The 12,732-nt window shown below is 37.0% G+C and overlaps 1 protein-coding gene across 1 annotated transcript in view; it reads right to left on the bottom strand.

Annotated features, from left to right (window-relative positions):
* The window catches only part of LOC107220865 (protein single-minded), a 61,373-nt gene extending 49,074 nt beyond the window's left edge, over positions 1–12,299 (bottom strand). The window contains exon 1 of the mRNA XM_046745033.1: positions 11,448–12,299. The gene's annotated coding sequence lies outside the window, so the exon portion shown is untranslated. The remainder of the gene's footprint in view (positions 1–11,447) is intronic.
* Between the last annotated feature and the right edge of the window lie 433 nt (positions 12,300–12,732).

Genomic DNA, 12,732 nt, shown 5'->3' with positions numbered 1-12,732 from the left:
TTCGGAAGCATTTGTTATCGGGTCGGAAAGTTGATTCTTCGAAGAACGGTCGGAACTTGACGCTTACGCTCTTTGAAAATTCAAACGTAGACATTTTGCTTAGGTTGGCCGGCCTGCATCGCAGACAAGAATATCGCTGCGGAAAGATTTCGCCGACCAATGAGATTTAATTATTTGGCGCACGCGCGGTTGATTCTCAAATTTCAAGATATTGTCACGGTGTATAAATATCGTAATAGGTTGGGCTTTTCCGCGTTCGTTGAATAATAATTTGCCTCGGTTAACGAACGCAGTCCTTGTACATACACGCGTATGCGAAGGTATACGCGTAAGGTTGGTGTAGGGCAGGTAGCTTCTTGGAGTTTGCGTAGTAACCGAATGTTCTCCTCTACTCCTGCAGGCCGCAGGTCTTACCCTGAATTGCCTAAGAACTGTTTACGCACGTGCCAGGATGTTGTAAGCCATGGACCGAGCCGTTCGGTTCATTCAATTATTGCTATTGCCATTACAAACTCACTATTATTAGCTATATATACCTACCTACCGGCCCTAGACCACCACCCATACACTCGTTCTTGAATTACGACGCTCGGCAAGCTGTATATATGATACATATTATACATAGAATATATATATATATATGTATGTATACTGGGGTGGTCCTTGTTTAGGGTGTTGACGAATTTTTACCGCCCCATCACCGAAATCAATTTCAAATCATTTGAAAAGAGTCGCCAAATTTTTTCAGATTCTCACAGCAAGTCTGAGATAGCCCGGATTGTGATCGAAGTTTCTTATGGAAATGACGTGAGAAAAACTTTTTTTCGCACTATATATTTTATCGTGAAAGTAATAATTTTCCAAAAAAATCTGCAACTGCGAGGTTTCAGTCGGCATTGGCGACGCTGTATGAAAAAAAAATACACATCGTCGTACGAGGCAATCTAGACGAATTGCACTTCCTCTAAATAAAAAAAAAGTCAGGTTTCGAGGTTGTGCAATTCGTCTAGATTGCCTCGTACGATGATGTGTATTTTTTCCCAGACAGTAGCACTAATTCTCACCAAATCCTCACGGTTACAGATTATTTGGAACATTATCACTCTTGCAATAAAATATATACCGAGAGAAAAAGTTTTACCCATGTTAATTTCCATAAGAAACTTCGATGACAACGCGGACCATCTTAGATTCGATGTAAAAATCTGAAAAAATTAGGCGATTGTTTTCGAATTATTTGAAGTTGATTTGCAGGATGGTCTGGCAAAAATTCTCCAACACCCTGAATAAGGACCACCTTAATATATATGTATATACAGGGTGGTCCATTTAAGTGGACACAGCAGAATATCTCGAGAACCAGCCATTTTAGAGAAAGATGTTTGAAATAAAAGTTTCATGGTTCTAAGGGGGGAAAAAAAACACCGTGCTCTTACTTTTGATTCGGCGGAGGTTCACAAGGTCATTTGCAGGTCAACATTGTTTTTTTTTTTTTTTTTTTTTTTTTTAATACGAACATGTATTTTTTTCACAGATTTGCATGTATATATGTAAACCTCATTATACACGCGAATCGTACATTCATCTCTCTGGTATAAAATTGTAAATTTATGCGCAACAGACACGGACTCTTAAATTCTTTGTATCGTATGTCTTCAAAAGTTTGACTATTAGTGTCGTTACGCGATTAATCGATTAACAGTTTTTTTCGATTGAGATGTTCGTCAAGTGTGATGGTTGTTTTTCAAAGATTTTATTGGGTGCTTTTTTACGCCTAACGATTGAAATATAAAATTTTTCATAACTTTCACGTTATATTTATTGACGTTTAAACAACCTTGGGTGAATTTTTTGCAGACGAAATAGTGTATGTAACCTTATTTATGCCGTTCGAAAGGAACGTACGTAAAAGAACGTGAACTAAGATAATCACGATTGCTTTGGTAGTTTTTGTTTTACGAAAAAAAAACAAATTTCAAGTTGCATTTTTGTTTTTTTTTGCACTTCTTCAGCTCGTAAAGTAAAAAGTTTGTTGATATGTTTATAAATACAATGTGAAAATTATGAGAAATTTTATTTCAACAGTTTGTCTTAAAAAAAATGTTTTAAAAAAACAGCCTTCACAATAGCCGACTCCGTTAATCGATTAATCGGTTAAACTATGTCATATTGTTTAAGGATTCCATAAGTTTCGGATTATTTGTGAGTTGTTTCTTTCAAGTTTTAATCTCACCGTAAATTTCTTATTTTTTTTTTTTTTATTTTTCTCTTCGCAATCTGGAACAGAGCTTAAAATATTGAAAATTACGAGTGTTTGCGTTACATTCTCAAATACGAAACTCGAATACCGTGAGAAAAATCTTATACTGTTAAAGCATGATCAAAATCACCATTTTATAAGCGTTTTAAACGTGTAGCGGTGATAAAAGCTTCCGGTCAAGTGATATTTCAAATCGTTTCTAATCGTCATCTTTTCTCACGTGACAATCGGCATAATTCACCGAACATCACATTGTATTATAATGAATTTTAATTTTTGTGAACAATCGAAAGAAAAATTTGTATTTGGCTATTCATTGTTTCGCAACTGTCAATCGTGATTGCTGTGTTTTTTAATGTTTTTTTTGAAAATTTGAACTCACAATTTTTCAAATTTCGTTTCTATTTCTTCACATCGTACTCAAGTGTAGAGCGCACCTGTCGTTGTAACCTAAAAATCTAAAACTGCCGTAGGTATTAATTATATCCTAAGTGAAGTGGAAAGTAAAAAAAAGAAAAAAAAAAAAAAAGAAAACCAGCAACGAGTTAAATTCCGAACCCGTTTAAACCGTACGAAAATAAAATTGAAAGCCCGGAGTGAAGAGAGGTTTGAAATACGGTCTGGTTAGAAGTCTTGATTAACTGTCGTTACAAGGTATGCATATAGGTTATACCCGGCTGTCTTTGGGAACACGTAAAAAAGATTGAAAATACGCAACATCTTAATCCAGGGATTCGAGACTTTTCCACCCCGTGGAGTGGCTGGAAAATAAAAAGAAGGAAAGGGAAAAAAAAAATAAATAAAAAAAAAAAAGAAAAACTAAAACCTAGAAGAAACACACTCGGGGAGGATTTTTGCCGTCCCCTCGATGTCTTCGAGAGAACGGGCGTTAATTTCGTAAAACAGAAACTAGACAAACTATCCGCCTGTGAAAGTCTCCTTCTCCAAGGAACGAAAACGAGCCTCGACAGCTGCGTCGACGCCCATTACGTATAACTTTAAACTTTCCTGGGTCTTAGGGTTCGAAATAAAACTACTGCAGGAGGAATATCATTCAAGGGCGCGTCCCTGGCTTGCCAGGACGCGAAAGGATCACGTCCTCCACGTCTTAGGGAGACGGTAAACGACTTGAGGAAACCGCAACCTCCTTCCTCTACTCTCAGAGTCGCAGATTCTTTCTTCTCTTACTGCTCCTTGGAATTGCTTGAGACGATCATGACGTGCGAGGAAATAAGGTTAAACAATGGACATAGGTTTCACTTTAACCAATTAAAGAACATATCCAAGGTGACGTGACGTCATAGCCTTATAGCCTTGACATTTTGTCATTTAATGGTTATATCGTTATTTTCAGCGAACAGAATATACCGGAAATAAGTAAGCTCGAACCTCGAGTAACGTGCTTAGGTGACTTCTGTGACTTCGTCTTGGATCTGCGCAGACTGAGCGAATATCGGTATTCAATTCTGACACACCTTATATCCTCAAATCGTGGAGCCGATGATGTTCGTGACTGCGTCGTAAGTCAACAGGACTTCATCCAAAGACACGATGGGTCAAGGATGTTACAGGAACCAATTAAACCAAATAAATGAGAACCAAGTTTTGCTTTCTCGTAAGAGTACAAACGAAGTTTTCTCATTCGACGCTCCCATTTTTTCAAACCACTCTCTGAAGTCTAAATAAAAAAAGCCACAACAGTAGCATCGCTGATTCGTTTTCGATGAAAAATGGACTGCAACGGTCTTTCCTCTGGAAACTTGACATGTTTTCACGAAGCTTTCATCATATTCGTAATGACCACGGTCATTGTTCAATACCGACATTTTATTGTGCTTGGATACCAGCCAGAAGCTGTAGAAGACTGTATTTTTAATTCATCAATTAGTACCTTTCTATGATGGGTCAATTTTTTTTTTCAAAACCTCTGAAATCAGGACAATTCACTGTCCAATGGACTGTTTCTTCACACTCCAGAGTTGCCTGAAAAGATGAAGCATCGAACGCGATTCGAGACCAACGTTCGATTGTCTTCGTAAGCCAGACTTCGTAACGGACCATATTTTCCATTTAATAATCAGTACCGAAATTGGCATGATCGATATTTTGTTTCATGCTCAGATGTAACGAAATTCACTGCTTGTAAATATACTACTTTTGGGAGACTAAGAAATTGGCTGCAAAGTATGTCGTTGAACGTCATTTCACGAAGATTGTTCACATCGATTCGCACATTCACCGTTGGGGACAAAAATTCGATCGACTTTAAAAGCCTATAGATTACAGAGACCATATTTTCGATTTAATCGTTATGTCTCACGTACGATTTTCGTCACGCTATGAATTTGCTCCCAGAGACGAAGAAGATGATTTATAACATCATCCGTGGCTGAGAGTGTTGATATTTAAAACTCGACATCCGATCCAAAGTAAAAAAAGAAAAAACCGTTACAATAGACATCTCAGACCCACCACGTTGAGAAAGAAGAGACATGCGGGTGTGTTACGAGTTTTGGCAATGGGTTACTGATTATATGGTCCCATTCACTATTCACTCGACACAGCCAGGTACAAGGTGTGTACAACAGCTATGAACACCTAGACAAACGGCCGGCATACAACCACCACTGTGTGTTACACATATCGTGTAACTCGAGCAGGGTGATAATGTTTTTTTTTTTTAGGTACGAGAAATCTTTCTCACGTTCAAATCTGATCGTTCATAAACGCAATAAATTCAAGGACCATTGTTGGATTCTTTGTTCATGTCAATTTTTGGAAAAACGGACAAGAGAATTATGCCTACTCGTGTGTAAAAATATATCTTTAGATATCTGGGTGTCTAGGTAAAAATTGGACTATGGCAAAATTTCAGATAAGTTACGATTTGAGGGGATGTTTGCAAAAAAGATAACAACAAAAGTAAAGTGCTTTAGCAATACCGTATGCAAACAGCAGAAAATAATTAATTTTATGATGTAAAACCTAACCAAAATTACAATCGGATTCATTTTTTTTTTTTTTTTTATTATTCTAGGTTACGTTTTTAATTATTAAACGACGGAGAAAATTCGCAAAAAATTGACATGTTATTCCTAAATATCCATTTTACTTTGTTCAATATTTATTCCCATCCTATAAACATTTTATTCTAAGACAACCAACTCGAAACTCTCAGTTTTTATATCCCAGTTCCTGTATCTGCACAATATAAAATAGCTCAAGTTCGAAATAAAAAAAGTTAAAAAAATCGGTTACTAAACGGTAAATCATTTTCAAACTTTACGGGATTGTTTAAAATTAATCGAAAAATTATATAATTAAAACTCGTGTGGATTAAACATTCCCGAAATTACTACCTGACTACCTTAAGACGGGCATTGATGGGCAAATTACGAATGATTCGCAGTTCAGTTGAAACCCACGCCGACAAAGCGAAATCACTTCGGTGATTTTCCACATTTAAATATCTTGTTCATACGCTTTCTGAATACGAATTATTGGGCGACATGCCTCTGCCATTAAAGATTTTAATCGGTCGGATCGTTTAAGTCAGAATTTGGGAGGAGAGAAGAAGACGTTAAAAAAAAAAAAAAAACAAACTGTTTAGCAGTATTTTATTTCAGCTGCTGATGGTGAACGAACGAATGAAACAACAGCCTCAGGGAATCTTTTTTTTTATGTCATGTGAAATGAATTCGTTGACTTTTAAGATTACACGTGAATTTTCAAAGAATTTTCACATTATTTGGAAATTACGGTTTTCGAAAATTTTTAAGCGCTGTATTTACGAAACTGTTCGTTCAATGCCCCGGAAACTTTTTATTTGTACTGTACAACGTTTTTACGAAAACTCGACGAAATTTCAAAATAATGAGAAAATTATTTAAAAAATTCACGCGTGTTGAGAAAAATCAACGAATTCGTTTCACGTGACAAGAATGAAAACCTTCCTTAAAAATTTGTTACACAATGTTTTCCACATTATCGGTGTCGGTATAATGAAATTCCAATTGGGATTTTGAATGAATTTTTTCTCTCCATTTTTATGGGTGCATAATGCAGTGCAAGCCAAAATAATGATAACGTATTTTTTGTTTTTCGTTAAAAATGATAATTTTTCATGTTATAGGTGATTGAATTTCACTAACTTTGATATGTATATATATATAGATATATCTTAACACGGGTTACGTCACAATGTTACAGTTTTCAATCTGTTATATTAACGGCAATTTTGATTGAATCGAAAAAATAAAAAATACGTCAAAAATATTTTTTTTACCAATCTACAAGAATATGAAATAAAAAAAAAATTTCATTCCAAACCCCAATTGTCTATCTTGCTGGAAGAAGTTCACGGACGCAGTCCTGCGGCAGCCGCGTTGCTCGAGAGTGTGTGGACAAAGTTAGTTAGCAGGAAAGGGAACCAATGAAAAAATGAACACGACACCGAGTCGTATAACACTCGTTTGCTCTGTCCTTTGTTGTAGGTAGGCACCTACTCGCTGCTCGGCCAGCAGTCTGCATATTTTTTTTTTTTTTTTATCCAGCTTCGAAAATATAACAATCGTGAAAAAATTTCACTTTAGGATTGAAGATTATCCTGGGATCGATCCGATCGGTGGCGAGATGCCGGATAAAAATCGAGACGAAAAACTCACGCTGGTTTAATTTGAAAACACGATTGTCGATTCTCTTGGACATTTTTTTTTTTTTTTATTGTAATTGTAGCAACGAATTGTACAAAATTGAAGTAAAAACTATAAGAAAAGGTTACATTCGTATACCGATATCTATATTCTTACAATGTAAGATAATCCGATTGTCGAACGTTGTTACAGATCTTTTTAGGTTTCTCGAGATGACAATTAATATTCTGTCGATGTATGATCGCTCTGTAACGTTAAACAATGCGGCGTGTGAGGAGAGGAGAAATCACTTAGCATCGATAGAATTCCCACGACTTGAGATCATCCGTCTTTTTCGATCGACGAACGGAGGGATGAATTGATTTAAGATATCTTGGCGCAGATAACGCGCACCTCAGATTCATCGACAGATTATATTCGATCGATCGACGCTTCTTGTTGCGCACTCGCGACGATACGGGACCCGACAATTCTGCAGGTCGTTGATTCTTGAAGCTAGTTTTTGTCGCGAGGATCGGAAAATATTCTCACTCTACGAACGATCGACGGAAAATATACGCCTGTAATTAAATGCGAGTTGATTGGAAAAAAAATTTGAACGCGCCGAAAGTTTTTCAACGATCCGACCGACGAATGAAATTTTCAACGACTCGACGTTTGAATAATAAATATCAATGTAAACGCAACGTTCCTTTTATATTACGGTTTCAAAAATCATTAATCTTCTTCGTTTCGGATCACAATGCAATCGATGCCCTACAAAATCGTATCTATTACAGAATTTCACTTTCACGATATTCGGAGCAAAGAATAATTTTCGCGTTAAAACTCTTGCGGTTTTTTTGTCTTCTTCTTCCGCAACGGAACTCAAATTTTCCAAATTCGATCCTTTCTTCCTCTTTATAACGATCAAACTTATAGAATCGATGCTAATAGAAAAAAAGTACCCCAAACAGCATATGACGTAAGTAAATAAATTCGTTCAAAAATAAAAAAACCAACTTCTCATACGATCATAAATTAATTAAATCGTATTTCGTACAGCTTCAACATTTCCCTTAAATTCTTCTCGTATGAAATATCATTACAAAATTATAGACATTTACATTGTGCTCAAGCTGTTATCAGAGCTCGATGAATAATTGTGTTCTTATAGAAAAAAGAGTTGTAGTCACTGCATATATATATATGAGGTATTCCATGCCAACTGCGAGGTCCTTTTCCCTGACCCCCGCCAATTTGTTTCATTATTTTTTATATGATTCTACAACCTAAAAAAAGCACTCACCATTTTTTTCAGATTTTTCGTCCCAACCATTCTTTTTTTTAAAATGTTACAAACATAACATACGTTTTGTATACGTCCAAGAAAAATTATTCCTCTAAAAAAATATTTAAAAAACACAAAAAATCAATTCTCCACTCTGAACTATGACTCAAAATGTTTGTTTCGGGACCCAGAAATTATGTGAATTTTTGTAAAAAAATAAAAAATGGCGTTTTTTTTTAGGACCATAAAAGGGTTTGTAACATTTTTGAAAAAAGAATGGTTGAGACAAAAAATCTGAAAAAAAATGGCGAGCGCTTTTTTTAGGTTGTAGAATCGTATGAAAAATAATGAAGCAAATTACCGGCGGTCAGGGAAAATGTCCTCTCAGTTGGCATGGAATACCTCATATATATATATAGGCGTTGAGTAGATTCTACACACGGTGAAATGAAAACTACACAATAAACGTTACCCATATTTGTTTATTTTAGACCGTTGTCGCGTGTTTTACGTCTCGGAACGAGACGGATGATTAGCATGCGAAGATTGTGCGTAAATCGCGACAGCAATATATATTTGTACATTATTATTGTACTCTGCTAACCGATCGGTTTTACGCGTGTGATTAATAATCGATAATCAGCGTTATTATATGTACACAAAATCAACATTACCGGATGCGTGAAAACCAGTTTTGCGACGATGAAATAAAAAATCCAGTAATGGAGAAAAAATTCGATGAATTTATACAGAATTTTATGCGTACATGGTTGTGGGTCAAGTTGTAAAGATTTACAATTTGCTAAATTTTTTACAAAATTTTCCATCTACAGACATTGAAATACGCGTCAGTAATGGACAGAATTGTTTAAAATTTGGTATTAATGCCTAGTTGTTTTTTTTTATTTTTGAAAATTTGTACCGTCGGTCAATTCGACCATATAAAATCGATCGCTGTCGTTATCTTTACGATATGAATCAAATGTTGGCAAATCGTGAAGGATAGAAAACTTGAAACTGATAGAAAGACGAAACACAGACGATAGAATAGTCGAAGATCGAGTTTATATATTTTATAATTTTTCTACCCATGTATAAAGTGCAGCTTGTTCAGAAGGAACACTTTTTTCTATTTTTAAGGATTTGACTCACCTATGATTTGTATATTTATCCAAAAACACTGTCACTTGTACCTGATCTCATTGTCAGTTAGGAGAATATCAACTGTAACGTTTCATGAAAATCACACGATCTGCACACACCGTGATTTAGAAAACTTGTTTTCATTGGGGAATAAATTTTGCATGCGAGTAATTAGGTGTATGAAATAGCGAAACGAGATTTAAAAAGTCACCGCGATTATCATTTACCGAAAATTAAAACATATCGTTTGTTAAATTACTTTATTCCGTAAAACTGTTTAGATATTTTCTGAAAAAGAAAAAGAAGAACAGAATTCTAAAGGACAGAATCGATATTCGAACATTCGTTAATTTTGGACAAAAGCGGATTCGTCAAGTGACGAAACAAATTGATATCGTATATAATTGAGCTCCTTTATAGAAGCAATCGATCAATGTTAAATCAACAATTTTTCAGTAGTTTGTTAATATCTTCTTTGAGAAAGTTCTGATAAATCTTTTTCAATACCTTCATAACTCTGAGTTATTTAAAATCATAACAAATTGATTAGCTGCATTGGTTGGTTTAATCTCTGAAATTGGAACTGCGACATTCCGAGTGCAAAGAAACATTTTCAATTGAGTCCTGAAGGATCTTTAGATAAAACTCTCGTGCGATTGCTCGTTTATAAATGCATAGAATATACGCTCTCTATAAATTATCCAAAATCGAGTCGATATTTCACTTGGAACATATTTAAAAAGCTTTCATTTCGATCACTTTCACTACGATTGAAACAGCGTTGAAACTCGCGACGGTTGAACCGCGGCTCACAATCAGTTGATCCGAGAGATTCCGATCCATGGATATAAGTTACACATTGCAATGAACCGAAAGGTTCACTCATGGACATTGGATTGACAAGTATAATTTTAGACCACAACAGTATTACGACACTTGTACGGACATTAACGACCGGGAGAGATGAAACAACGCCGATGACCGATGAATTAATTGGACTTGGATTCGTCCAACTTGACTACGTGAAAAATGAGTTTATAGTTAAACGAACAGACGTCGACCAGCACCACAGTATCACCAGCTCCGACCGCTGCAATCATAACTATCCGACTGGCCTTCCAAAGAAGAACCAAGATTCGACCGGGAACCACGATTTGCAATTGAACGTGACTCGGGACCGAAGACTACGATCAAGTCCTGGGTCGGAACACCTCGTGAATAACTTAATATAACAACACTCCGCAGTCCGCCTGCTCCATGCCCTAATGTTACCTCACTCGCCCCTAATCAGGGGTGTTTATTCATGCGCTTTTTTGGGTTGCCGGTTTTTTTCAGACTCGAATCGGAAACCCAATGGCTCGTTGGGTAATACACGAAATTCAACGCGTTCGTCGGGTTTTCACTTTCAGATAAGCTTGGAGCTTGGCCTGCAGCAATATTTTCCAGATCGTTGATGCGTAAGCAGCCAAGTGGGAACGGAGATTGACGATGGTGATAACTCACATTTGGAAGCTTATGAAGTGCACCGGTGAGTTTAAAAGACTGTTTCATGGAATAATGCGTGAAACGTATACTATCGTACGTAGCAGGTTATACAGTATTATTTAGACATCGACGTATCTTTCTCGTTACAACGAATCACGTACGTGGTTGAATATTATGCACTGTTTGAAATGCGGTGTTAAATGTAACAACGAAAGTATTCCTTAGAAGTCCACACCATTTTTGTGTTGATTTTAAGACCACTTGGTGTGATCGAGAATGGATCGACTTACGCCAATGACGTTTAATTTCACACCAATCGGTGCGGACTTTTATTGACACCGTAGAATTCTCCGACATTGTGTGAGTCTCAGCTTGTGAAAATGGATGATTATAACTTTTGGCTTATACTCAGTTGCACCTTTGTAAGAGTCGAACGAACGTACCTATCACAATAATTGTGACCATTGAATTCGATCAAAACGAGAACGTGTTCCTATAAGTACCTATAAACGATGTGCTGGTGTATGCAATGAATATATATAATATATATATATATATATATATATATATATATATATATATATATACGAGTATAAATATGAGAAGGTGAGAAAGTTATCAACCATGGTGAACGAACCTTCGCTGTGAAGTGATCTGTAATTGTTGTGTCAGCACGTCGGGTGATGGGCTATGAGATCCAATGTAGGGTAGAACCTTTTCTTGGAGATCCAATTCCTCTTGTTGCATATATAAATATTTTATAATAAACGTAAACCTTTCTTTACGGTATTAACGCAAAGTTAGAATTATAAACTGCACTTTTTGCCAACATTTTTCATCGACACACTTGTTCGGTTTTCATTAATATAATCATACATTACGTAGCAACGACCTCGTATCATGGAACTGTTTTAATTCGAGTGCGTTGATTAAATACCGTCGTGATATTCAAGGTGAGTTTCCATAACAGTTTGTATTTAATCAGGTTTAACAATTGGAACTGGGTTCCCCGTATTATTTGATTTGAAAAATCTCGCCGAGATTCTTCTCAAATTTTAAAAACCGATCGCCGCTGCTTTCGATTCTCGTTTACCCTCGACTGATGCCCGTTGTTGTTATGGCCGCGATCACCCCAATGGGTTCGATACATTTTACGTTCACCTGTAACAATTCCCGGCGTTTCGCACTCGTAGCACTCGAGTAATGTTGGTAAAAAAAAAAAAAAATAAAATGGTTTTTAAAACCCGCGAGCGTGATATTTCGATGTTTTGAAATTCAGTTTCAAAAATCCCGCCCCGCAGCTTCCCTCTTATAACCCTCAAAAATCTTGTTACGTAATATTACTCCCCTCGACTCGGCGTTGACGACAATGCCGTTCGATTATACGATTCATTTATCTAAAATAACGCAATAGGCGCACGTGTCCCGTTTTCTACCATTTTAAAACAATGCCTAAACGTTGGTAGTATTTTCACCGGAGAGATTCCGGTTCACGGTGCGCGGTTGACTCCCCAACGAACGTGTTCCTCCCAACTTCGTAAAACATCGTCGCCCTGCCCCTTTCAATTCCCTCCGCCAATCCCCGCCTCGTTTTACTTTCCTCACACAACGGGGGTTCCCCCTCGTCCGTATACGTCGAAAGAGGGGGCTGTTCGCGCGTGTAATTGCGATGCGGTGGCGCTGGCCACGCCCCACGGATCCTGATTGGCCGGCGCCGCGTTTTTGGGCGGAGCCGACACGCCCACTTCACGTTTTTCCCTCCCGGCCTGACTGCGCAGAGGAATCTGCGCACGCAGGAGCTTCGCCTGTGTGTGTAAGCCGGGATTTTAAACAGGGTGACTCTTTTTCAACCGAAAATCAACCCGACTGATATTTTTCTACGTCGTACGCCGCGTACGGCGTTGGCAACCCTCCTCGTTTCA

The sequence above is a fragment of the Neodiprion lecontei genome, chromosome 7, assembly GCF_021901455.1.
Source record: "Neodiprion lecontei isolate iyNeoLeco1 chromosome 7, iyNeoLeco1.1, whole genome shotgun sequence".
NCBI lineage: Eukaryota > Metazoa > Arthropoda > Insecta > Hymenoptera > Diprionidae > Neodiprion > Neodiprion lecontei.
Note: the sequence above shows the minus strand (reverse complement) of the source record. Positions and strands in the feature narration are given on the sequence as shown.